We start from the raw sequence: 27,983 nt of genomic DNA, 5'->3' as shown, positions 1-27,983 counted from the left end.
GAAAACTCTGATCTATGTGAAGAATTTTTTAAGCTATAAACTTCTTTGATGTTTGTGGGTCTTACAGAAATCTCAACAAGTTGCTACCACTATGAGAAACAGTACAGAATGAGCAGACCTAGAGTTTAGCCTCAGCTAACCACAATTCATAGTGTGTGGGCAGAGAAGGCAACACTCTGGGCCTCCGTTTCTTATCTCTGATTCGAGCAGGATGATCTCTTAGCTCTTTTCAACTTGACAAAGTGTGCTGTGGATGAATCCTGAGTTATAGACGAGCAGCTACTCAGATAAGCTTGACATTTATTAGAGTCAGGCTGACTGTGGAATGATAAGGATGCAGTGTTTTAAGTCCAGTTTCACTCTTCTCCCTGGGCTAAATCACTCAACACTGCAGAGCTTCCATATCAAGAGGCCACTTCAAAACTGTCAGGCTGATGGTGGAGGTTGCAGCTCCCTCCGACTTCCCTTTCCCTGCCTATCTTCCAGCGAACACCTAAAAGTCATATTAAAGGAGATAAAACCAGAAGGTATTTTTGATATCTTTGTCTGGCTTTGGTATCAGGTGATGGTGGCCTCATGGAATGTGACTGGGAGTGTTCCTTCCTCTGCAGTTTTTTGGAATAGTTTCAGAAGGATAGGTGTTCAGATCAGATCAGTTGCTCAGTCGTGTCTGACTCTTTGCGACCCCATGAATCACAGCACGCCAGGCCTCCCTGTCCATCACCAACTCCTGGAGTTCACTCAGACTCACGTCCATCGAGTCAGTGATGCCATCCAGCCATCTCATCCTCTGTCATCCCCTTCTCCTCCTGTCCCCAATCCCTCCCAGCATCAGAGTCTTTTCCAATGAGTCAACTCTTCTCATGAGGTGGCCAAAGTACTGGAGTTTCAGCTTCAGCATCATTCCTTCTAAAGAAATCCCAGGGCTGATCTCCTTCAGAATGGACTGGTTGGCTCTCCTTGCAGTCCAAAGGACTCTCAAGAGTCTTCTCCAACACCACAGTTCAAAAGCATCAATTCTTCGGCGCTCAGCCTTCTTCACAGTCCAACTCTCACATCCATACATGACCACAGGAAAAACCATAGCCTTGACTAGACAGACCTTAGTTAGCAAAGTAATGTCTCTGCTTTTGAATATGCTATCTAGGTTGGTCATAACTTTCCTTCCAAGGAGTAAGTGTCTTAACTTCATGGCTGCAGTCACCATCTGCAGTGATTTTGGAGCTCCAAAAAATAAAATGGAAGATCTGGACTGACACATACATACAACCACATACAAAACAGATAGCTAATAAAGACCTACTGTACAGCACAAGGAACTCTACCCAATACTCTGCAATAGCCTATACAGGGACAGAATCTGAAACTGAGTGGCTGTATATATATGCACAGCTGATTCACTTTGTTGGACACTTGAAACTAACACAACGTTGTAAATCAACTATTGGAGTAAGTCAACTCCAGTAAAATGTTTTAAAATAAACAAAAGAAAATTCAGTTTTAAAAAAATACAAGAAAGAAAGGAAGGAAGGAAGAATTGGCAGACAAGACAGAATTTGGTCTCACTAATGAGGATTCTGAGTTTCAGGGAAGAGACATGATTTTCTCAAGATAATTCACCTTGAAAATGGTTAAGATGGCTGGAATCCAAAACTGCTGTGCCAGTCCTATGCCTTTTCCACCTTTTCCATCGTTCAACTCATCATTCAGTCTTTTCACAGGAACATTAATTGACTTCTCAGTGCTTCAAGATGGAAGGCACAATTCTTGAGCACGGGGAACTCTCACAGTGCCTTTGAGGAAATGGACGAGTAAGTCAGTGATAACAATAAAGGCAAAGGCTCTCATCACCTAGGAAATCATTTCAAGAAAGCTTTATGGTTTACCTAAAAATTCTGTCACAGATCAGAAGCCATTCTGAAAACCATGATATGCAGGAGCAATATTCAAAATAATTAACTAGTGGTATGGCATAGGTCAGAGAAGGCAATGGCACCCCACTCTAGTACTCTTGCCTGGAAAATCCCATGGACGGAGGAGCCTGGGGGCCTGCAGTCCATGGGGTCTCGAAGAGTCGGACACGACTGAGCGACTTCACTTTTACTTTTCACTTTCCTACACTGGAGAAGGAAATGGCAACCCACTCCAGTGTTCTTGCCTGGAGAATCCCAGGGACGGCGGAGCCTGGTAGGCTGTGGTCTATGTGGTCGCACAGAGTCAGACACGACTGAAGTGACTTAGCAGCATGGCATAGGTGCCAACAATAAACAGATGCTGGCTACAGACAGATCTGTTAGTAAGCATGTGAAGAGGTATGGTGCCTACCCTCAAAGTGTTTATGACCTAATGAGCTAAAAAAGGCCAGTATACAATGTGCTAAAAATAAAAAAATATAAGCCTAGATGAGCATGGATGAGGCATCCTTCTCTCTGAAGGTAAGGTCATGGAAACTGTCTTAGAAGTAAATCTTGAAAAATAATATAGGAACTTGCCATGAAGCTAAAGTCCAGGGCAGGTTATTTAAGGGACTGGGAATGTACAAAGGCTTAGAGGCCTCTAAATTATTTTTTGAATTTTTTACTTAACATTTTTAAGTTGCTAATATCCTCAGGGATCTCTCATTTGGTAACCCATACCCTGAGAGCTATAAAAGAGAGGAGATTTGCTCAGAGTCACACATTAAGGTCTGCAGCTTCAGGACTCAAACTTACTCTACACCAAAGCTCTTTCCACTTTGCTCTGCTGACCAGACAACCTACTTTGGGTTGATTCACTGTATTCCAGCAGGCAGGGAAGCTCTCCTCTGTCCGTGCACTCATTCACTGATCAATGATGTCTTTGAGCTCTTCTGTCTTTAGTTGTCTAAGAAGTGAGAAGAGATGGAGAGGAAGAACTCTGAACAAAGCCTCGCAGACAGCAAGTCAGGGAACCCTGACCCTGAACAGGCGCATCTAACTGAATGACTAGCCCACTGTCCAGGACCCGAGCTCCTTCACTGCTTCGGGAGAGATTTCTGGCAGATACAGAGTCACGTGGGACTTTTGGAAGGAGTTAACGCATTAGATGAATCCCCAGAAGGAGGAGGAGGAGGTTGGGAGCAGTAGAGGAGCCAAGGGGTCCTATGGGAAGTGAATGCTAGACTTCTCAAAGAAATGGACACTCAGCTTCCTCAGACAGTACTGGTTCTGGCCTTTATTCCACTCACTGGATGTTTTATCTCAGGGGGGAAAAAATGTATTGCATCTAACAGACCTTCAAATAAGTGAGAATGATTTCACCTGAGGTGAACCCCTACAACCCTCAGCCTCCAAACCACATCCTCCATCCACTGGCTACCTGTGAGTGAATGTAGCAGACAAACAACAAAACCAGGCTTGGGCTGAGGACTCCGTGCAGAGGTGATGTGTACACGCATTCACTCTACCCTCTCACGTGGGAAAAAGTGCTTAGTGTAGGGAGAAGAATGCAGCCATAAGAGGTGGGACGCCGAGAGGCGCTGCCTCTGCCAGCAGGAGGCTGAATGGCTATGAATTCCATTAACATCTTCTGCTGTAATGTCTAACACGGTTTGGTTGCTCAACTCTGACCTTGATGACCATCTACATGGAACGCAGCCCAGATGGCCTTGGGTAAGTCACTTAGCCTCCCTAGGTCCCCTCTCCTCACCTGTGAAATGGACATGTTGGGCAATCTAGTTCCCTCTTCTGTTCTGAGTGAAACAAGAAGAATTGAATTATAAGACACAGCATGTCAAACGTTCACTGGTTCCTCCATTGCTTCTTTCATTCAATAAACATTTACTGAGCTTCTACAATCCCCAAGATTCTCTGCTAGGCAAGGAAGAGCAGGTGTCACTACTGTCCTCTGGAAGCCTAGTGAGTAGGAAAAGAAACTAGATGTATACACATATAGTTATACCATGTACAGGCAATGAATGCCCTAACAGAGTTGTAACAGGCTATGGTGCATAGAAGCATTTCTTGTGGAAGACATCTAGAAAGCTGGTGAAGTTTGGCTTCTCCATTGGCTCAGATGGTAAAGAATCTGCCTGGAATGTGGAAGACCTGGGTTTCATCCCTGGGTCAAGAAGATCCCCTGGAGAAGGAAATGGCAACCCACTCCAGTATTTTTGCCTGGAGAATTCCATGGACAGAGGAGCCTGGAGGGCTAGAGTCCAAGGGGTCACAAAGTCAGACATGACCTAGCAATAAACACTTTCTTACACTTTCATGGTGAAGTTAGATCCAAACTGGATGCCAAGTGGATGTGCGAAGGTAGAGGTGAAGACTCCAGGCAGAGCGTACCATTAGCAACAGTACCAGTAGTGTACTGTCTCCAGGTATCGGAGAGCATATGGTGTGTGCAGACCCATTTTCCTGGAAGGGAGGCCGCAAAAGCCCCAGACAAAGATGAAAACAAGTGTCTTGTCTGGGTTCCTCGCTTGAGATACCACAAAGGTTTTGGAGAAAACTCCTTTTATAAGTAGCCTCTTTCTAAAAATACACAAATAAAGCTAAACATCTCATTTTTATGTTACTGGAATATAGTTCTATGACAGCTAACTATTATATTACATTATATTATAAAGTTATGCTTGATAATGTTATTTGTTTTTCCACTGGCCTGTTTCCTGCCTTGAGGACCAGTCTGATTACACTTGGCTTTGTTTTTTTTTCTCCCTGCAATTGCAGGAGCCACTTGTAATGCGTGCCAAGTCGCTTTGGTTGAGTCAGACTCTTTGCGACCCCATGGAGCCTGCCAGGCTCCTCTGTCCATGGAATTCTCCAGGCAAGAATACTGAAGCGGGTTGCCACTTCCTTCTCCAGGGGATCTTCCCAACCCAGGGATCAAATGCACATCTCCTGTATTGGCAGGTGGGATTCTTTACTGCTGAGCCACCGGGAAAGTCACTACAAGGATGGGGGCAAGGCTTGGGAGTTTCCCGGAAGAAGCCATAGGTATCACCCAGCTTTACAGCACACACTCTTATCCCATTTAAATATACACACGGTGACAAATATGTATTGATTATGTTTTACATGTAAATATAGTCTTTATGCCATATAACGTGTATAATATACTATTCTAATATTGTATTCCCTACCCCAGGGGATAAAGTGAGCAGACATTGGAAAGCTAAGAGAAACGGAAGCACTCACTAATGGTAAGAAGACATGGCCTCATGCTACAACAATATGCTTTGGCTAAAACGCAGAATTAAAAACTTCCAAAACAACCAACATTTGAATCAGCCAAAATAGTTCAAAAGTTCAAATGAACTGTTTAATGACATGACTAGTTATGGGCTTTCTTGCCATCTGGGAAGGTCACTAAAGCAAAAATTCCTAGAATACCAGGGCCAGAGAGACCATAGGAATGACCTTCATCTTGTCCCACTTTGTTCAGATGGGGAAACTGAGGCCCACAGCAATAATGATAGGTGTGGGGTGATATCTTCAGTACTGAAAACAGCTGAATTATTGAAATCTCTGTTATTAGTGATTAATTCTAAAAAAAATTAAGGATCTCTGAATTAGCCCTGCAGAACAAAGACACAGCTTCCATATACAAATACAGCATGATTTTTACACAAGCAGTGTTACGATCTACCAGGGCATAAAGCATTGTCTACATGTCGTCTGAACAATGTTCTGGGCTGTGACGTGCACTAGAACTGTGGATCCCAGGGCTGTCATTAAATGCTCCCAGGGTGTCTTCCAGTACTTCTCTGAACCTCAGTTTCTTTGTCTGTAAAAAGGGGACAGCAGGCATGCCTATTACACTTTCTGGTTAGAGGATGTAATGAGACAACGTCCATAAAGCACTTTGCGTGACACCTAATAGCGACTTCATAAAGGAGGGTCTGGCAGTAGCTGCAGGTTAAGTGATACCTCATTTCCCTCCAGGATCCCCCAAAGTACTAAGAGCTGTGACAAGCTCAAGCCTGGGTGCCCCGGCCTGGCCGCTTCCCCGCTCCCTCCCATGCCTGTGTGTGCCCTGAGGATTCCCACTGCATGCTAACCACCAAACTCACCGATGACTCAGAGCCTGGAAAGAATCCACAGCAGGCTGGAGAGCAAAGGCACAGCTTATGTTTCAAAGAGTAACTAGCTATTTTTTTTTTTCCTTATGATGGATACCTTTCAGCAATTGAGAAGAAACCTCAGGGAACTCTCTTAGAAGATGCAGCTTAGAAGACAGGATCACTGCACAGGGCATGAATGGTGTCAAAAAGCTACTCCCCTGTAGGATACCAGGGCTGGGACAATACTGCCTGTAAGCAGCTGGGCAAGGCTGCCTCCCCCTACAAAAGACACTGGGAACTGATCCGTGTGCCCAGCGCTGTTCCCACCTGCTGACAACTAATCCCTTATCTCTCTGCTGGCCCCAGAAACCCCAAACACCCCAGGCTTTTGAAAGGCTTTATTTATCTCCTCTTTCCAGGAATTCCGCTCAGGCCTTCCGCTCTCTCCAAGGTGCCACTGAGCAGCTGCTGCCCAGTGAGCACCCGGGGCTGGCTAGCCTGGGTCTCGGGTCTCGTTTCCGCGTTTCCAGCCTGCCTGGGGAGAGAGCCAGAGTTCCCCTCGCTCCCTGCGCTGCTGTCTCACAATTAGAAAATCCTTTTGGGGAGCAAAGCAAAAGTCACACTTTACTAACAGCTGCTCCCGGTCGGGGGCAGGAGAAGAGGGAAGAGGGAATTCCTACTTTTGCAATAAATTGTATGCAAATAGGTTCTTTCCCTGGCAGAGAGCAGAGCCCGTCTTTCATGAGCTAACGCTGTTCCGCTGGGAGGGCTGTTCCTTTAATTCACCAACTGAAAAAGTGGGAAAGGATGTCTGGAGGCGAGGCGTCCCATTTCAGAGGAAGGAGCTCGCTATATAAGCCAGCCAAAGCTGGCTGCACCGGCCACAGTCTGCCTACTGTCACAAGCTCTCCCGCGCGCAGGCACACACTCCGCGCCGCCGGTCCGCGCCGGCCCGCGCCGGCCCTCTGCACAAAGACAGCGGGCTCTCGGTGACACTGGGGGGCCGCGCACTGGGAGCCCCGCTGCTCACATCCAGGTACTTGTTCCATGGAGCTGGTTCACTCAAGAATCTAGGGCTTTCCCAACTCCAGAAAGGTAAGTCTGTTTCACCCCATTACCAAAGATCACTATGATAGACTGCTTGCATTTCCGATACAAAGTGGGTTGTGGTTTCCTAAATGATAAAACTTTGGCTTTATTTTGGCTGCTGGCAGAAAGTATTTGCTATGATCAGATGCACCTTGACTTGTCTTCTACTTGCCCTCTTCCAGTCTTTGAGATTTCTGTCTGCTTGTTTTAGTTCTATGAAGAGTTCCACGTGCAGGAAACTTTTTAGGAAGTTGTTATCGCTGCCATTCTTCAGAGGGAGAGTGAGAATTCACTCTTAACTTGCCACCTGGCTGACTCACCTGTGAATATTTCTGTTTAAGGGTTAAGTTAGCAGAGTTTTACAGTGGAGTTTCCTCGTGGCCTTTCCATGGAGTAGGTTAGGAGGAGATTCGTAGAAGATGGTAGAAGAACAATAAGATTTTACATCTCAGCAACCCTTACTTTACAGTTTACAAAGAGTTGTGTACTATCCGCTTGTCCCTACGACATCCACCCTGTGGTCAGACTTGGCAAGGGATGTGGGCTGGGTGAACAGAGAAGGTAACTCCTAGGGTCAGGTGGACAAGTACAGACTACAGGACGGGAGTGGTAGACACGGGCTTCTGTTCTCAAGGGTGGTGGGGTTGAGGGGGGGGGGCACTCCCTAAGGATGCCTCCTGACTCATTGATCCCTGGGCTGGGCACCTGGGTATATTTGAGGTGCTCAGAGTCAGCAGCATCCTATATCTTTCTAAAATCACCTCTCCCTTCTCACCTCTCATTGCAGAAAGCCCTGAGAAACAACTGCCCCTGGGGATGGGAAGCACAGCTCCCCTGGCAGACTGGAAAGAACATAGGGGGATTTCTCGGTCCCAGCAGTGTTGTAAGGGGATTAGGAACTTGGGTTTTGAAGCCAAGGATCCCTTTCGTATCCCCATAACCACCACACCACACACAGGACCCTGGTAAAAATATGTAACCTCTCCAAGCCTCAGTTTTCACTTCTTTAAAATGGGGACAATACAGTCTGTTGTTATTATGAGGAAATGAAATATAAAGAGATTGGAGGAGCAAGAGCTCCAGAACTGGAAGTCTGGGTAATCACTGTCATTGCCCCCAACTTAGAGGAACTGAGGCACTAAGTCAATCTTGGAGTGTTTCTTGTGCGTTCCTCACCCCACCCCGACTTCTACTCCCTGACTTTCTGTCCCACCAGGTCTGAAGGCACCTCTCTAGCTGGCAGGTCAGACTCTTGGCTGTATTTTACAAGCTGGAGGTTATGTTGGCACAGCTTGGGAGAAAAGGGAGCAGCCTAGGTTGGACATAAAATGTCGAGCACTGATGCCAGAAGGCACAGGTTTTGAGTTTGGGCCTTTGCGGATTCTGAAGCTCTCCGTTATAAAGTACCATGCTGCTGCCGAGGGAGTCCTTGGAATGTGTTCCGTCCAGAGGGAGAGCAGGACAGGGAGCCTCCCTTGAAGAATGAATGCCTCTTTTTCATGTTTTTGTGAACTTCCCCCCTTTTGATGGTGTTTTCCCATCTGTGCTTTAGAAATAAAACCTGCTGCTTCCCCCGACCGGCTTCCTGCCTTGTCCTGAGATGTGGTGAGGCTAACTTAGGAGTGGGGGAAAGCTTTGCTGGGTGCTGTTGAAACCTGTGGGAAGTCTGCTGGCATTGTGGGCATCCAGCCCTTTGCAGCAGACACAAGTGAGTGTGCGTTGAAACTGTGTGTCGCTGGGAGGTGATGGCGTTTGGGGGAAGAAAACGAATATGCCTATTCTCTGATTTGCACAAGCAGTGTGAACTGGATAAGGATTGAGAAGGGTGTTGCCAAGCTCTTTAGGTGTTAACTTTTTTTTTTCCTATCCTTTGAAAAACCTAGCTCCCCTTCTCCTTTCACCAACTCCCTCCCTCACCCAAAGGAACCAGCCTTGCAAACACTGGCTTTATCATCTATAGAGAGGAGGACCATCTGTATCTCACAGGGCTCTTGTGACCCTCGGTGAGATCATATATATCAAACTTGGCACAGAACCTGGCATGTAGTAAGAGCTCAATAAATGGAGATTTTCCTTGGTTTTCCTGTTTATGAGTTTGCAAGGACTTGGCCAAGATTAGTGTTCTGAGACAGTGGTTATCAAAAGGCAGTGGAAATATTCATCAAGTGAAATGGAAATGAACCAGGCAAAATCCTGCTATACGGCAGGTAAATGTGGGCCGATTTGATTGCAGCAGGGTTGGAGGTTCCAAAACTCACCCCAGGGCCCTCTGCCTCTGGGACATTTCCACAAAATCTTGAACACGCAGAATATAGTTAAAAATTAGGAAGCTGGGTAGTGTGTGTTCAGGCTGCAGTTTTGCACTTTGACAAGGATGTGTGCCCCTCAGGATCCAGTGGAATTCCAAGAAGTTTCCCAGGTAACACAGTAGATAGACATATATTCCCCGGGCAGGGCGGGGGGGTGGGGGCAGGGGGAGCGTGTTAAATGTTTAGTAAAGTACGAGTTTTTAATTAACAGTCATGACAGCAACAGCCAAAACACAAGGAAAGCCCACTCTCTAAATCTTTGTATACCTCATCTCACTGAAGATCCGCATGTGTCAGAAAGGGACCATTCCTACTGGACAAAGCTCGAAAAGCAGAGAGAATGAGTAACAGAGCTCAGAGGGATGGAGCCTTGTTTCAGACCCAGGTCCCCATGACCCTCAAATCAGGACCCGTTCTGCCACATTCCTGCTGAATGCTGTTGCTTCTTGAACTGCCTTTAGAAGGAAAAAAAAAAAAATTCTTTCTGACTAAATCTGCCCCTCCAGCCAGACTGTGGCCACCCATAAATACAGCGGTAGCCTGATCATATAACCAGAATGGAATTTGGAAAGGGAATTCAAGCTGACAGAATGAAAAACATATCCCCCTTAATCCTACCCTTTCTAATGCTCACAATGGACTGTGAACACCTATTCTCACCTCCCCCTGGATTTCTACAAACAGCCGTGCTTTCTTAGAGGAAAAAGTATCCAGCTGGCTTAATACACAAGTCACGCTGAAGTCACAGTGGTTTGGAATGCAGAGTAGGAAACAGACGTTTAAGTTAACTCCATATACAAGCCCTCTGTGATGATAACACACACACACACTCAAAAAAGTTAATGCAGAACTACATATTACATATGTGATAGGATGGTTTGCCTCTGGTTCCTCATCAATTTTTCACTCCAACACTGCACGTTCTGAATTACTGGCCCCATTTCATGGCCAGAGAAATCGAGACCCAAGGAAGTTGAAATGATGCATCTGAGGGTTTCCATAAGTGAGGGCAGAGCTGGCTTTGAACCCAGACTTTTGGACCAACACCCTACTATTCTTTCCACTAGGCTGTATCACCTCCAGCAGTCAGGCTGGGCAGACTTCCATGAAACCCTGAAGGATGTCTCTTAGTGGTTGGCCAAGGTGGCAGAGAAGCCCTCTGCTGGCTTTGGTGTCTATTGATTTTGCAGAATAGCCCTGTGTATATCATTTTTCATGGTGCTCAGAAAAGGTCAGCTCCTGGTGTTGAAATGCTCTGCCTGGAGACAGAAACGTTCAAATTTCATGGCTGGGAGAGAGAAGGATGACCCTAGAGGCAGCGGTCAGGTCATTATTGCTGAGTTTCATTCTAGAAAAGTAGGCACGCCCTTTGCCTTGTTGGACAGGTGGGAGCTCTGACGGGGAAAGCAGGGCTGTACCTGTGCCTGGATCCTCTCTGAGAGCCAGGTATTTGAGAGCATGTTTTTAAAAGGGCTGATTGGAAGATGAAGTGAAGTCAGTGTGGCCAGCCTTGGGGCTGTGAATCCCAGGAGATCAGGAGATAGTTGTAAGCTCTAAGCCACACATTCCCCTGGTATGGTTCAGCTCAGACGCCCTGCTGTCTCACATGGAGCAGCTGCTCCAAGCCTTCATCCTGAAGACCAGTGTGTGTGATGCTGTCCTGGACCATAACCCCTCAGGCGTGCTCCTGCCCGACCTCTCTTCCCCGGGCGTTTCCATCGCTACCTATGTTGGTCTATGTCCTCAGGTCCTCGTTGGCTGCACCAAGCCTCCTCTGTTTCTTCCTGACTTTTAGAACCCCTCTAAAAGCCCTCCAGGCTTCCCTGGTTGCTCAGTGGTAAGGGATCCACCTGCAATGCAGGACACGCACGTTTGATCCCCAGGTCGGGAAGATCCCCTGGAAAAGGAAATGGCAATCCACTTCAGTTTTCTTGTCTAAGGAGCCTGGCAGGCTATAGTCCACGGGGTCAAAAAAGAATAGAATGCAATTTAGGGACTAAAAAACAGCATGGTTCAATCACATCTCACTTTGAGAAGATCACAGGGAATCCCCTTGAATCTAATCCCAGGCTAGTATACACACCTTTGACATGTGGGAAACATTAGATGAAGGTTCGTTTCCAAGAAGGAAAGCCCCTCTAAACTCCCATAAATTCTAGGCAATAATTCCATCCAAAGCAAAGAGCAATGGCCTTACTATCAAAAGGGACTGTACACACCTACATGCCTACCTGATTCTCACCCCGGTGACCAGACTGCTTATTTTAGTTATGCCCTGAAGCCTAGAAATCCTTTTTGTGTTCCCTCCTCTGTTGTCTCATTTTTCTGGTATCTCCTTAACTTTAGCAGCCACATAAGTTCAACACGTCATCACTACCTTTGACCCTCCATCATGGAAAAAAAGTCAGATGCCCACAGTGAAAGCAGATCGGGAATGGAAAATCCCTTTCATGTGTATTTTTAGTCTATTTGTGAGTGAAAATGAAAAAAAAAAAAGATCATTTCATGCCAAGTTGTTTCAGATTTTTTAAATATCCTGAAATTCACAGGCCCTTAATTATGCAGCCATGGTAACTCGAATAGCTTTGGATGGTCCTTTAACCTCCCCTCTGTCAAGAGCCAGAAATATTTCATAAGCTCTGAAAGTAGACAGCTTGTTTCAGAATTAACCATTGATCAACTGTTACCCTGGAGAAGGTGAGTTGGCAGCTACAAATTTCTACATGAACGTGTCCAAAAAGTTCTTCTAGGAGGGACTGACAATGGCAATAACTAATATTTACTGAGGACGCTACAGGCATTGTGCCATTTAATCTGCAACAATTGCTTCCAGCAAGCAGAAATGCCTCTCAATTCAAACCTAGGGGACCCGAGGCTGGAAAAGTTTAAGTGGCTTCCCCAAGGCCATGCAGATAATGATTGCCGAAGTCAGAACTCAAAGGCAGTTCCAAGTCCTGAGCATGTGGTTATAACTGTCACACTCCACACTGAAATTCTATTCATCTCTGATAACAGACGAGGCTGGACAGAAAGCAGGGCTCAGAAAGAGTCAGAGATGTGTCTTTCAGACCTCAGTGTTCTCTTCAGCAGGTGGCTGCGGCTGCTCTCTCCAGCTCATTCCTTCAGGCCCCACTCCCTGCAGAAACTGTCAGGAAATAAGTAGTGTGTTATTTCTAGCATAATATGGTTCCCCAGGGGCTTCCCAGGTGGCGCTAGTGGTAAAGAACCAGCCTGCCAATGCAGGAAACAAGAGACTTGGGTTTGATCCCTGGGTCAGGAAGATCCCCTGGAGAAGGAAATGGCAACCCACTCCAGTATTCTTGCCTGGAGAATTCCATGGACAGGGGAGCCTGGTGGGCTACAGTGCATGGGGTCACAAGAGTCAGATACGACGGAACAACTACGCCACCACCACCTGCCCTGTAGTCTACAGTCATTTCTTAGGGCCTAGTACTAGTGGCGAGGGGCTTTCCCGGGGCTCAGTGGTAAAGGACACACCTGCCAATGCAGGAGCCTCAGGAGACACGGGTTTGGTCCATGGGTTGCAAAGATCCCCTGGAGGAGGGCATGGCAACTCACTCCAGTGTTTCTGGCCTGGAGAATCCCGTGGATAGAGGAGCCTGGCGGGCTACAGAGGCCTCAAAGAGTCGGACACAACTGGAGTGACTTGGTGAGCGTGCACGCGCACGTTTCCCCTACCAGGCTGGAAACGGCAGGAGGTGAAGGCTGATCCAGGCCTCAGCCCTGATGCCAGTCTGACATGACGCAGGGACACGCACAGGTAAGCAAATGCTCACCCTGCTGGCGGGCTCACACACCACTCTGACAGTTCCCGCAGAGCTCTGCACTTCCCCCACACACCTCTGTGCATCATAACTGCCCCAGTGATCTCCTCCCCCCCACCACCTGACTCACAGCATTGAGTACAAAGTCATCAGAGGCGGGAACCCTGTCTGCTGGAAGCTCATTCTCCCCAGAGCTTAGCCACCTGCTGGCAGGTGGCAGGCCCTCAGTAAAGTATTGCTGAAGAAACTCTGCTGTCCTAATGGAAATGAACAAAAAGCACAACATGGCTTGGCTTCCAAACTGGTTCCTACGGTGACAGAAGCATTTTCACATGTCAGACACAGTTTCAAGAACACAGAATTCTCATACGTTTACAAAGGTATAAAATAAGTTTTCTCTGTGTCACTCTCAGATTTCCCAGCAACCAAATATTATTTCATAGTTAAGTAAACTGAGGCCACAAAAGGTTATCACCTGCGCAGAGTAGAAAGTGGTGGCATTGGGATTCTTCTCCAGGAACTCCCAAAACTGCGCTTCTCGCACTGTGTTGTTGGACATTCAGGTATTATTTCCATTTTCCAGATGAGAAAAGAGGCTAGAGGTAACAGGATACTTGCTAGAGGAACAGTCACATTTTACAAGAGTATTCAATAGAGAGAGTAATGCTTAATACAAATACAAGAATTTCCAATGGTAGGCTTTAGATAAAGAGATATATCAGACAACTTAAATTTAATCTCCCAGGGGTGTGTTCAGGATAAAACCGCACTTGGAGGTAGGCAGGAAAAAATGAGGCTTCTCATGCTGGCCAATGCAGGAGATGTGGGATTGATCCCTGGATCGGGAAGATCCCCTAGAGGAGGAAATGGCAACCCCTCCAGTATTCTTGCCTAGGAAATCCCATGGGTGGAGAAGCATTCAGTCCTCCAGGGCTGAAGCAGGCTACAGTCCATGGGGTTGCAAAGAGTCGGTCACGACTGAGCATGCACACACACACAAGAAAAAAAAGAGATGGGACATTGAATATTGAGTGCAAGTCAGTATATTTTGGTTCAAAGCAGATTGAATATTGAGTGCAAGTGCAAGTATATTTTGGATCTAGCTCTATGCCTATGGATGCCATGTAGGGAAAGCCTGGCTAATAGCAGTGCCCTGGGGAATTCTGCTAAGCATGCCATGCAGTAAGCATATGCATAACCTTGCTGCAGAAAGCGACACACCACAGCCAGCACAAGAGACCTTAGAGCAACACTGGACTCCCTGCCAGCCAGAGACCCTCAGCAGAGACCCTCAGGAAGAGGACCAGAGACCCTCAGGAATACTGCGTCCAGGGTAGGCTGGCACCAAGAAACCAACCAACCAACAACAACAATAGCAATAAAGCTTGTGAGGACCTCGGGCCAAGGACGCCATGACTGTCCACCGGGGGAAGAGACAGCTGCAGGGAGCACATACCTAATGAACTCTGAGGGCACAGGAGAAACGCACCTGCGGGGGAGGTGGCTCGCAGTGGGCAGAGATACCTGCAGTGCCACCCCCAAGGAAGTGGTCTGCTCTCTGAGGTCCTTATGTCCTGGGTCCTAGGGTGGATGCACAGAGGTAGCTCTATGCAGAGATGTCACAGAAGGATGTTCCAATTGATAGGTGGGGGCGGGGGCTGGGAGTAAAAAGAATTTCCCTTGAGCCCATTGAATGTTGAAACTCAAAGGGCTTGTTGGTAGCCTCCAAGCCAGGGTCCTGGACAATAGACCTGAGAGGCTCCTCCGAGGTGTTCTGGGGGCTGCCGGGTAGAGGTGGAAAGGCCAAGCACTCAGCCTTATTTCAACCAAAGCCTTTCCACTCTTTTTTTAAAAAAATTATTTTATATTAGAGTGTAGCTGATTAACAGTGTTGTGATAGGTTCAGGTGAACAGCAAAGGGATTCAGCCATACATACACATGTATCCATTCTCCTCTAAACACCCCTCCCATCCAGGCTGGCACATAACGTTGAATAGAGTGCCCTGTGCTATACAGTAGGTCTTTGTTGGTTATCCATTTTAAATAAGCACTGTGTACATGTCCATCCCAAACTCTCTATCTCTTTCCCCAATTCGTCTCCCCGGCAACCATAAGTTTTTCTCTAAGTCTGTGAGTCTGTTTCTGTCTCGTAAATAAGTTCATTTGTAACATTTCCTTTTATATTCTGCATATAAGGATATCATATGATATTTCTCCTTCTCTATCTGACTTACCTTCCCTCAGTAAGACAATCTCTAGGTTTGAGAGAGTCATTTCCTAGGCAGGTTGATAGGGAGTCTAGGGGTCCCCAAGGAGAGAGGGGTCTGGAATTCTCAAGGAGGAAGAAAGGACAAACTTTTTTTCTTTCTCCACATTCCTTAGGATTATATAACAATAATGTATCCTGCCTGAGGACAGTCTTTGGATTAAACCTTCTGTTATCTTAAAATGTAAATTATAGGAGTAGGTCTGATGAGGTCTTTACAACCTCCAGACATACTTTGGATTATATAACTTCATTGTTAACTCTAGCAAGCGGGTACTCTTTCTGCCCCCTTCTGATGCCTGTGTCAGAAGCTTTCTCTATCTCCTTTATACTTTAATAAAACTTTATTACACAAAAGCTCTGAGCGATCAAGCCTCGTCTCTGGCCCCGGATTGAATTCTTCTCCTCCGGGGGCCAAGAATCCTGGTGTCTTTGCGTGATTCAACAACAACCTTTCAGGTTCATCCATGTTGCTGCAAATGGCATTATTTCATTCTAAAACCCTTCCACTTATCTCTTTGGGGCACTAGCTTCCTCATGAAATGTCATTGGATGAAACAGTTCCATGGCCAAGGAAAAGCAAAAGGTTTTGGAAATTGCTGGCATAATTTATCTTCCCTCATTTTAAAGATGCTGAAACGGAGACATGGAAAAGGAAAAAGTCCTTCTAAGACCTCATGCCAGTTGGCAACAGGGTCAGCACTGAATCTGAGGTCTTCTAACTCATGCTCTTGGAAGACGGGGGCAATATAAAAAGTGTCAGAGCTAATACATTCTTTAGAAAGGAAAAATCAGCAGGGTTTTATTCCCTGAACAGCTTTAGCGCACATGGGCTGAGCCAAGGAGTCCTCTGTATTAGCGATCTATCATTACATAACAAATTCCCACAAAATTTGATCGTTTAGAACAACACACATTAATTATCCTGCAAGTTGTTGTAGGTCAGGATTTCAAGAACAGCTTAGATGGACATCCTGCATCATGGTCTCTCATGAGGCTGCAATCACAGGGTTGGCCAGGATTGGGGTCTCGTCTGAAGGGTCAACTGGGGAATGATTAAAGCTCACTTTTGTGGTTGTTGGCTAGATTCATTTCCTTTCTAGCTGTTGGTCTGAGGCCACCCTGACTTTATTGCCACGTGGGCCTCTCCAGCATAGCCTCCAGCATAGCTGCTTCATCAAAGCCAGCAAGAGAGAGAACTTGCAAACAAGATAAATATTACAATCTTGAGTAGCCTAATGGTGGATGTGATATCACTTTATCTTAGCCATGTTCTATTGGTTCAAAGGAAGCCTCTAGCCACCCCACACGCAGCAAGGAATTACACAAGAATATAAACAGCAGGAGGTAGAAACTGGAGCCAATCCTTTACCTGCTATTCACCTGCTACTGCCTCCATCATGCCAATGTCACCAATGTCTAACAACTTCTTATCAGTAAGTTCATCCAACCCACTTGCTGTCATATGGATGAGCAGTCAGTACTTACAGTAAACACTAGTGTGGACTTCGTCTTATTTAAACTTCTTATCCATTCAGTACCAGGTAGAGCCTGGTATGTTGCATCAGATGTCATAGGAGAGCCATGAGTCCTCTTGAATATAACCCCAGGGTAGGATCTTCCAAGGAATGACTTCAAAATGCATTTTACTAAAGGGCAAGACAATTCAAAGTGACCCAAATTGAAACTCACCCATCGTCCCCCTTCCCTGACCTGTTTCTCTCTTAGCAGATATTATAATGAAAACTTAACTCTAGGATTAACTCCTTCTCTTTTCCACATTTTTGTCACTATCCCATCATACACCAATTCTGTGAACTCTACTGCCTTGACCTGGAAATCAGTTCACTGCCTCCCACCCTCCCCATCATCACGCTAGCTCAGACTGTGATGTCTCACAGATGGATGACTGCAGCGTTTCCCTATTACTTCCCAGCCTTCCCTTCAATCTGTCCCTCAATATTGGATTATAGAAATCAAGATTCCCAGGCATAAAGCTTTTGCCAAATGATTCTCTTTTGGCCACAAAAGAATCCCTAGGAAGGCATCAGTTTTCCCCATGATCTGGCCCAGGTCTCCAAATGAACCTTGTAACTTCAGCTGTAATCTGTGCTTTCCACACCAACCATTTTGTGCTTTTCATGTTTTTCCAAAAGCCATTCCTTCTTTCCCAGAATGTCCTTCCCTCTGTTTGTCACCTACTCATATTCTTTTGTCAAAATTCAGTTCAGGACCCACCTCCTCTAGGCAGAGTGAATGTCCCTTTGCTGTCATCCCATCTTTCTATCATCACTTTATCATTATGGAATTCTCGTCTGCTCATAGGTCAACTCTTCCTTTAAAGTTTAAAAATAAGGATCTGTCTATCTAGTTTTTCTAAAATCAGATACAACTGGAATAAAATCCATTGTGTTCCAGATTTGGATTTTCCTATCTCACTAGAGCATGTTCAGAAAGCCTACAACCTGAACTTGTTTTCATGCTTAGCCCTCTAGGCTCTCAACTGTGCAAAGTGATGTCATAATACAGGACAGGGGGAAGTCAGCCCAGCCCTGAGACAGGAAACCATCTCAGGATGCAGACTTAGGGAATGTCCTTGCTTTCAGAGGTGGCCCCCAGGATCAAAGTTTGCATTGCCTGGGATTTTGAAAAACCAGTACCAAGGACAGAGGAGGCCCATCTAGGGATCTGAGGCTGAGTCACTAGAGACAGCGGAAAATCTGGCAGCTATAGCAAGGACCTGTCCACAGCTAGTGGGAGGAAGGAGAGGGCAGAGAATGAAGATAAGAAGTTTCTCTGTTTTAGGGCATGGAGCAATTCATAGCCCAGGGAAAGTGCTGGGTTAGGGTGAAGAGTATGGTTCTGGCATCAGAAAGCTCCAGGTCTGAGAGTTTGCTATTTGCTCTAAGCCTCATTTTTTTTCATCTGTATTAAAGGCAAAACATTAGTAACACCTACCCCATAAAGTTATTGTGATGATTAAATGATATAGTACAACTGCATTGCTTAGCCCAGAAATGCACTCAGTATCAACACCCTATTGTTATTGCTGCTCTTGTTATCTATCACTGAAGTAGTTCTTGGCAATAAAACTGCACTAGAGGAGTAGTTCCCCAAAGTGTGTCCTGTGGGAGAGTCTCCCCATGAGGTGCACCTCAAAAAAGTGTTCCATACAACTCAGGCTGAGAGAATGAACTTATGCTGGGGGAAGGGTAGGGGGGTGGGAGAAGGGGTAGTTAGGGAGTTTGGGGTGGACGTGTATACACTGCTACATTTAAGATGGATAACCAGCAAGGACCTATTCACAGGGAACTCAGCTCAATATTATGCGGTAGCCTGGATGGAAGGGGAATCTGGGGGAGAAAGGATACATGTATAGGTATGGCTGAGTCCCTTTGCTCTCCAACAGAAACTATCACAACACTGTTAATAGTCTATACTCCAGGATTTAAAAAAAAAAAAAAAAAGTTAAAAAAATAAGTTTAAAAAGTGTCTGTGGCCAAGAGTGGAGAACACTTGACACTGTCCTGTTCTTGGAAATTCATAGCTCACATATTCATTCAATACGTAATTCCAAGGGCTAGAAATACAACAGAAGACAAGACACAGAGGTGCTTTTATTCGTGGAACTTATGGTGAAAGAGGTAGGCGAAAAAAAGGAAATCAAACTTACAGGATGGTCTCCAGAAGATACTTGCTGCTGCTGATGCTAAGTCGCTTCAGTCGTGTCCGACTCTGTGCGACCCCATAGACGGCAGCCCACCAGGCTCCCCCGTCCCTGGGATTCTCCAGGCAAGAACACTGGAGTGGGTTGCCATTTCCTTCTCCAATGCATCAAAGTGAAAAGTGAAAGTGAAGACGCTCAGTAGTGTCTGACTGTTAGCGACCCCATGGACTGCAGCCTACCAGGCTCCTCCGCCCATAGGATTTTCCAGGCAAGAGTACTGGAGTGGGGTGCCATTGCCTTCTCTGAGATACTTGCTAAGAAGTCTAAAACAGTGCAAGGGATCAGACAACAGCTGGTGGTGAGGGGGCTTGTTCTTTTAACTAGGATGAGACATGGAGATGATCTTTGAGTAGAGATCTGAATGCACTGAGGAAATGAGCTCTGTAGGCAGTGGTGAAGAGTTAGGATTTTATTCATTGTGACAGGAAGCCAGTGGGAGATTTGAGGTAGAAGAGTGTATGAGGTGAGACATTTTGTAGCAGTTAATGTTCAGCTTCATTTAACCCAGTACCTTCAGACATATATGAACACAAACACCCTTTCCCACTCTCAGACCTGGAGCTTTCTGATGCCAAAGCCATACTCTTAACCCTTACCGAGCCCTTAAACCTCAGCCCAGCTACCGAAGAACGTCTTGGAACATAGTCTGGTAAACATTGCATTGGGGTACCAGGCTTCATAGGTTTTAAAAGGGCTGTAAATTTAGATCTATAGTAAAAAGCCAAACAAACTCAGGCTGAAACAGGCAAGCTCAGAGTGGGAAAACCTAGCTCCAGAGGTAGAAAGAGACAAGCAGAGCGTCACTCTAATTAGCAGCTCTTCTTGGCTAAAATGGTCAGTGAGCACAGCCAGGCTTCAGCAGACTCTGGAACTCCATCTCAGGCCAAATAAAACTTGCCAACATCTGTCTAGCATCTAATAAGCATTTGCAAACAATACACCTTGGCTTAAGCATTCTCCAAGGCGGGTGGGGAGGGGGGTTATGAAACTTGAGGTCCAGCCAGACGCTCTGAAAGAAAGACAGGTCAAATATTTCTGCGCTTACACATGGACAGCCACCAGCTTGCTGTTGAAGCTCTGGGAAATGGAAGCTGACGGTGTCTGCTCCCCTTATCAAGAAGTGCTAATTTCAGTTTTCACCTTATATGAACTGCAGGACGTTTCTGAGTGCGTCACCCCAGTGTAGTGGTTGGAAACACGTATTTCAGACTTGCAAATCAGGGTCCAAAAGGGCCTTTGCCTCTTTTGTCAGTCACTGAGCCTCCCTGAGTCTAGATTTAATTTCTAAATAGGTCTATTAATACCTGTCTCACCAGGTTGTCATGACAAAGGATAAGATAAATGATAACATGTTTTTAAAAAGCAGCTGGGATACGGCTTGGAACAAAATAGGTATATAGTTGGCTTCCCCAGTGGCTCAGTGGTAAAGAATCTGCCAAGGAAATGGCAACCCACTCAAGTATTCTTGCCTGGAGAGTCCCATGGACGGAGGAGCCTGGAGGGAAGCAGTCCATGGGTTCGCACAGAGTCGGACACGACTGAAGTGGCTAAGCAGCAGCAGCAGCAGGCTTCCCCAATGGCTCAGCGGTAAAGAATCCGCCTGCTAATGCAGGAGATGCAGGTTCGATCCCTCGGTCAGGAAGACCCCCTGGAGGCGAGCATGGCAACCACTCCAGTATTCTTGCTGGGAAAATCCCATGGACAGAGGAGCCTGGCAGGTTAGGTTACAGTCCATCGTGTCGCAAAGAGTTGGACACAGCTGAAGCTATTGAACATGCATGCATGCAGGCTTTCAACAAAATGTTAGTTTCCTTCCTGCCCATTTCAATCTGTATTTGCTTTTATAATAAGGTCATCACTTATTAACTAATTACTATATTCCAGCAAGCATCAGGAAAGTATGGGGTGACAGCCTATTTTGTAAATAAAGTTTTACTTGAACACATCCACGCTCACTCATTTATGTCATGATTAGGGCTACTTTACTACTGTAGAGTTGAATAGTTGTGACAGGCCATCTGCCTGCAAAGCCAAACATATTTACTGTCTACTCAAACATATTTACTTAAGAAAAAGTTTATTGACTAGTCAGTGTGTTAAATTTATACATGTAATTTCCAATCACTACAATGCTGAAAATTGGATATATTATATTTATACGAATGAAGGAATTGAAGCACAAATAAAGGTTCATCTAGTAAGTCTTCATCCAAGAACATGAACCCAAATCCTATACCTAAAGGATGCTTAGAAAAATGATAGAACAGTTATTCATTTGTATGATCCAGCCTTGATTTGCTCCTGACTACCTCTGACTTTTATGTCTCTCAGGCTAAATTTCTTGACCTTTTGGCTACTGTTGTTGCTCAGCTGCTAAGTCGTCTCTGACTCTTTGCCACTCCATGGACTGCAGCACGCCAGGCTTCCCTGTCCTTCACTAGTGCCTGGAGTTTGTTCAAACTCATGTCCATTGAGTTGGTGATGCCATCCCACCATCTCATCCTCTGTCGCCCCCATCTCCTTCTGCCCTCAATGTCTCCCAGCATCAGGGTCTTTTTCCAATGAGCTGGCTCTTCACATCAAGTGGCCAAAGTATATGCTGAACTAAATGATCCTGTATGGAAAGGTCCCCACCCCATCTGTTTCCTTATTTATCTATCGGTCCGTTTGTTCATATAAGTCCACTCTTTCAAAAATGAAAGCTGCAATTTCTAGACCCTCTAAAATGCTCTCGTGTCTTAACTAATATCTTAGAAGTCATACTTTTTTTTTTTTTGGAAAGCGCATAGCATGAGGCCCAAGCTTCCATCCAGGAGAGATTTTTAAGCTCCCCTGTCTGCTACTTCTCACTTTATCTCCCTCTCACTTACTCACTTTCTCTCCAGGCCAGACACATGGAGAATAGGCTGTTTCCAGGGACTTTAGAGATTTGCCTGAGATATAGATACTACAGTGCATTTGGCTTTGTGCCTCCCCTTCAAGTTCAAAACTGTGTAAGAGTTATGTGCGCCCCAAGCCCCAGTATCACCTTCCCAAGCGGTCCCATTTTAGAATTTCAGTAACTCTATATCAACGATGGTGGATATCCTGCTGATATTTATTGCATGAATACTAAATCATCAAACTGAACAATGAATCTTGTTGCGAAAGATAGCACAGTATGGCAGAAAAAGCCTAGGCTTTGGAATTATAAGACTCAGCTCTTTATTCCGAGTCAACTGATTACTGACCGGGCAACTTGTTTAACCTTCTCAAATCTTCAGTTCTCTCTCTTGTTTTTCAAAGTTGACTTATTATTTACTCATGGCTTCACTGTCGCATGTGGGCTTCTCTCTAGGTGTGGTGCGCAGGCTCCAGAGCCTGTGGGCTCATTATGTGGTGCACGGGCTTAGATGCTCTACAGCATGTGGGATCTTAGTGCTCTGACCAGGGGTCAAACGTGCATACCCTGCATTGGAAAGCCAGTTCTTAACCTCTGGATCACCAGGGAAGTCCTTAAACCTTCAATTCTCTTCACAGTAAAATACGAACAGTGCTTCCTAAGTCATAAGGTTGGTGTCAAAGTTAAATGGCCTCACTAATGTTCCCAGCACAGGACAAATGTTCAGTTGCTAGAGAGGCTCCATCCTGGAGCTACACAGTTATCATGGACGAGCCATTATTGGGGTGTCATTACTCTCACCTAACATGCAAGGAAATGAAAGAGGAGAAGGTTTAGGATTGCTTCCAAATCTGCACTTTCTCCACTCTGTGCCATCAAACTTATGACACACTTCAAACAGAATAATCAAATAAGTTTGGGAAACACTATGGATGTTCCCTTTCTTGGAGATTTCAGATAAACACAAACATATGAAAGACCCTAGAAGATCCTGAAGTAAAGAAGCCGGGGGTAATTTGTTTGGTTTAAAATAACATTTTCCAAGTAAGTTGAATTAGGAATCTCTTCTCTTTGCGTTAATAACTGTCAACATGTTGTAAATAGCACTCTAGAAAAGGCTGCTTAAAGTTGCCCAGCTAGATAAAACTCAAGGCAAGGGTTGGAAATAATCTCTATTTTTCAGGCTATGTGAAGCTTCTCCTGTTCTCTGTGTAAGTCATAAAGCTCTTTCATTGCCAGTAATTATTCTGGACCTTTATCACTGGGTCCTTTTGCAATTGGTCCTTTTAACTCAGTCATGCAAACCACTCCTGGACATCATTAAAGGAAGGCTGCAGAGCCAAGGGTTAGGAATGGAGCCTCTGACTCATGAGTCAGTCTACCCAAATTAAACTCCTGTTTCCCCTTTTTTGCTTTGTGACCTTGAGCTGTGCAAGCCTCTGTTTCCTTATCTATAAACTGAGGAAAATAAAGTCAGTCACCTCAAAGGTCTTGGAGAAGATTCAATAAGATAATCCACATAAGACACCTTATGCAGTTCCTGGCTCAAATGTGTTCAATCAATCTTAGTTATTATTGCAGCATTTAAATCACCCCTTTTTTGAGAAAGAAAAAGTAGACAATGAAGGTATGTCTGCCTTGCCTGGGATCATACTCATTAATTACTACAGTAGTTTGAGTTTTTTTCTGACAATCTAGTTTCCTGCTTCTAGTCTTAGAGGCATATTTCCATTTTAGGAGTCAACTTTCATCAAAATGTATCAAACATTATTGAAGTTGATTCATACAGGCTTTTATAATCGTCAGTGACTCCATCTGGCTCCCTCTGACACAGGCATCAGTCAAGCCGCATTCCATCCATTTAAATATCAGCACATAGAGTCGGAAAAGACGGCCAAAGCTAGGTAGTCTTGCTATGCCAAATATTTGCACACATACTAACACCAGCCCCCACCATGGAAGACATTGCTAATCCATCACAACACCTTTTTCCCTTGAGTTCAAACACGGCCATAGAATCTTTCTCAAAGTGGCTCCAGGCAGCCATTATCAGCTGATTGAAATTGACACATAAACTGAAAGTTGTCACCTCAAACCAGATTCAGCCTCTTAACCAACACTTGAGTGACCTCTACAGTATTATGATTTGTTTAAAAAAATATATATGTTCAGTGCTGTAGAGCTTCCTAATAGGGGAGGACAAGAAGGAAAAGGAGAGACAAGGAGAATACTAACATCTAGGTAGCACTTATTATTAATACACCAGGCATTTATAACTCCTTATCACACTCTGTCTCCAAAAACCCTGGGAAAATCTTTATGTTACACTGAAGAAGCCACAATTCAGAAAAGTTAGAGGACTTTGTCAAGGGCTCCCAGCAGGTAAACAATTTGATTTCAGGTCTTCCTAACTGAGAAGACAATTTCCTTCTCTCTCCCAACATAATTCCTCTTAAGAGTTTCCATATCCCCTCCCAAGACTCCATCTCTGGCCTTGGGTGGCTGATAATGAGTTGACAAAGGCTACCGTGTTATGCAGCTCTTTTTAGAAAAGTCTCTTTTTTTTAGGGTTGAGTTATGAGTCCATCTATAACCTGCCCTTCCTAAATAAACCTCTTTATTTTTGTACCTTGCTCAAGAGTTCAGGAACCCATTTTCCAATACTTGTGCAAGAGCCAACGAGATTTCTTAAAATTCTGGATGAGAGCCGAAACAGAGGAGGTCATTGTTCCACTGGGAAATGAATTCAAATCTATTTTTGAAACAGTTTTCCAGAATTTTATAGGAACCTATATTGTTGCCACGTGGTCAGACCCACTTTTTTTTTTTATTTTCTTTTCTGTCTAGGTAAAGAAATAGGACAGAGAAAGCAAGTGCTCTGCAGAATTTTTATTTCAAAAATTGAAACCAGACCATACCAGGGCAGTTTGTGGTCTGAATGTATCAATGGATCTAGTCATATTTCATCTGAGCTTTTCTTAGGTATACTAAACCACAAGTATGAATCTCATTATTGTGTCTGGGTGGAACTACTTTATGGATTAAGATTTGTGGGCTTAACTTGGTTGGTAATGAAACGTATGTTCAAGGGATGGGAGGGAGGAAGCCACGAAGCACTTCCAGTGCTTAGGCCAAACTCTAAAGAAAGAAACACTCAGGATTGGGCAGGGATGGGGGGGTGGGAGGTATTCTTAAAATTGGCCGTGTGACTTGGGTCTAAAAAAATGAAATCCAAAATTAGGTTCAGCAGAAATATTGCCGAATCAGCAGCGGACCACGCGTCACTAGAACAAAAGAGACTCTAGAATTGAAACCATACATGACTCCTTGCAGCCCCAAGAGCGGCTGTGACTTGCCCACAGCAATTGGCAGAAGCGTGGCTCTCAGCTCACTGTGTAGCTTTTCAGTCTATGGCATGTGCTTCTATGTGGCCCCATGAGAGCCTCCAATCTCTAGGAGCTTAAAAATAAATAATGAAAATCCAAAATACAAAAGGAGAGAGAGTGTGACCTAAATTTAATAAATAACACTGCAATGAAACTGGAAGGATTCCTAGTAACCAAGGATGCTGCCTTTGCATTGAAATCAGAGTTTTACGCTATCTTACATGCCTGGTGAAGTCCAGCTCCTGCCAAAGGTCCAGCTGAGTATACTTCAGTCAGACAGAAAGCAGGCAGTACTGGGGCCTCCAGAACTCGAGGTATTGATTAGAATCTTATAGGAAAGAGTCAGGTCTGTCTTGGATATTTTTTGTAACACTTGTGCTTATGGCATCTGGCCCATAGAACTGATACAAACTCAGTGAATAGCCAAATGAGCAAAATGAACTAATTCCAGGAGTGGAGCTATAATGAATTCCTCGATACGTCGTGCCTTAAAAGAGATCACAGGAGAGCCAATTACATTAAGGCCATTATGAAACAAAGATTATTTGTTCATCAATTCCACGAAAATAAGCATCAGCTAACTGTAGGTAAGCTCAAATCAAGAAATATATTTAGCTACATTTTATTCAAATATAGTGTGCATTTATGATATTCAGAACACAATAGTTGGTGTTGGGTATTAAGAGATGAATGACACAGATGTGGTTCCTGCCCTCGTGGGGCTTGCAGTATACATACAGTCTAGTTGTATGGAGATGAACTGCTAAGTTGAATATAAGTACAAGACAGAATTCGCTTATTGCTCTAAGAGAGGAAGATATACATATGTGATAAAGCTACCCAAATCATTTTTAGAATGACATGTGACGGAAATAATATCAGATCAATACTCAGAGAATTCAGAAGAGGAAAAAAAGTTACCTGAGAAAGCTTCTAATAATAGATGATTTTTTTTGGAGCTGGATGTTGAAGGATAGAGAAATGTGCCTGCTCAGATGGGAACAGGACTACTGAGGAGACTTCAAGACATCTGAAATTCTTCCTCGGTGACAACTGAGCTCAACAGCGTCTCCAACGTGTCTGTCAGCATGCTTCGTTTCTACAGAACTGGCAGGTCATGTGGCATCTTAAGGCCCCAATCCCAGGATACTGATAGTATTACCCCCTTGAGCCAGGTGTTTGGCAGTTATATAGACAGAGCTTGGGTTTTGGTCTTGAATCATAACTCCTTTCCTTGGCCCAGCACAAAAGACTTTATAAGATGGTGGCTCAGAGCACTTACGTTGGACTTGGATGGACCCATGTTCAAGTCCTAACTCCACTACTTAATGAATATCTGAACTGGCAGAGACGCTTACTTGTCCTCTGACTCAGTTTCCTCACCTGCAAAGTGAGGACAAAGATACCACCTCATATCACTTTGTAAGAGTTTAAACTGGAGATTTAAAATGCTTGGCACAAGCTCTGGCAATTAAGCACTCAGTGAATGATAGTTTATTACATTTGATTATCATTGTCATCATTTCAATTTTGTCTTGATCATACAAGGCCTCTTCAATTGGTATTTGGGGATCCTAAGCACTTCCTCCTCCAGGAAGTCCTCTGTGAACTTCCAAGCTCAGAGTGACACCTCTTCTCTCAATGCCTGCATCCATACTCTCGCTGCTACTGGACTTTGTGTGTGTTCTAACTTCTGAGATTTCTGGAAACAGAGAAGAGGTCCTTACGCTGCTTAGTTTTCCCAGCACCTAACAACACATCAGAAGGCACATTATAAGTAAACTGCAGGTAGCTCCTGAAAGATGCTTAACATTTCTACTCCTGCTCCTGGCTTAGAGTGTGCTGGGACACTTAGGAATATCACATATATTCAATCCACAGTACAAGGATTTAAAGTCAATTCTTCCAATGAAATGTGACTATCGATAAATAATCATTGTAAATGCATAAAAAATAAAGTTGATTCTATTTCATGACCTTTCCAGAGGAAACTACAAGCTTTTTGATAATACAGACTGTGCTTATCTTCTTCACTTTTATATCCCTCATGCTTAACTCAGGGCTTGGCATATGGTAGTCACTTAATAAAGGCATACTAAAAAGATATATAATTGGATGGATGAATGGATGGATGGCAATTGAAGAAATCCTATAGGACCAAGAAATCTAAACATGTCAACACAGATGCTCTCTAAGATCCCATTGCAGATCTTTCTTTCTGGGGACCATTATAGTGACCTCAGACTAAGAATTACTAGAAGTCTTTGTTGATGCCCTCCCAAGGGTCTCAGCAAATAGGTAAACCTTAATCAAATTCATTGAAAAAATAGGTAGGATATCCGGGATTTAATGTTTGCCTTATACTAATAGCCAATGAAACTCCCAATACTTTGGCCACCTCATGCAAAGAGTTGACTCATTTGAAAAGACTCTGTTGCTGGGAGGGATTGGGGGCAGGAGGAGAAGGGGATGACAGAGGATGAGATGGCTGGATGGCATCACTGACTCGATGGA

The 27,983-nt window shown here is 44.7% G+C and overlaps 1 protein-coding gene and 1 long non-coding RNA gene across 17 annotated transcripts in view; one reads left to right on the top strand and one right to left on the bottom strand.

The window, feature by feature from the left end:
- Positions 1 to 6,878: 6,878 nt before the first annotated feature.
- The window catches only part of TNC (tenascin C), a 102,468-nt gene continuing 81,363 nt past the window's right edge, over positions 6,879 to 27,983 (top strand). For 14 of the 15 annotated variants that reach the window (XM_010808269.4, XM_024995899.2, XM_010808268.4 and 11 more), the window contains exon 1: positions 6,905 to 7,120. The gene's annotated coding sequence lies outside the window, so the exon portion shown is untranslated. Of the gene's footprint in view, positions 7,121 to 27,983 lie in introns of all 15 variants that reach the window. The other variant, NM_001372074.1, reaches the window with a different exon arrangement.
- LOC132346016 (uncharacterized) lies at positions 9,555 to 17,969 on the bottom strand. Of its 2 annotated transcripts, none has more exons than XR_009495696.1 (5): positions 17,714 to 17,969; positions 16,964 to 17,124; positions 13,684 to 13,825; positions 13,339 to 13,465; positions 9,555 to 12,568 (listed from the first exon to the last, which is right to left on the bottom strand). It is a non-coding gene; the product is annotated as an uncharacterized lncRNA (long non-coding RNA). The 2 variants fall into 2 exon arrangements; XR_009495695.1 differs by having other exon boundaries at positions 13,684 to 13,804.

This window comes from Bos taurus, chromosome 8, assembly GCF_002263795.3.
Source record: "Bos taurus isolate L1 Dominette 01449 registration number 42190680 breed Hereford chromosome 8, ARS-UCD2.0, whole genome shotgun sequence".
In the NCBI taxonomy this organism is placed as follows: domain Eukaryota; kingdom Metazoa; phylum Chordata; class Mammalia; order Artiodactyla; family Bovidae; genus Bos; species Bos taurus.
The sequence above is the reverse complement of the archived record's forward strand: the minus strand, read 5'-3'. Positions and strand labels throughout refer to the sequence as shown.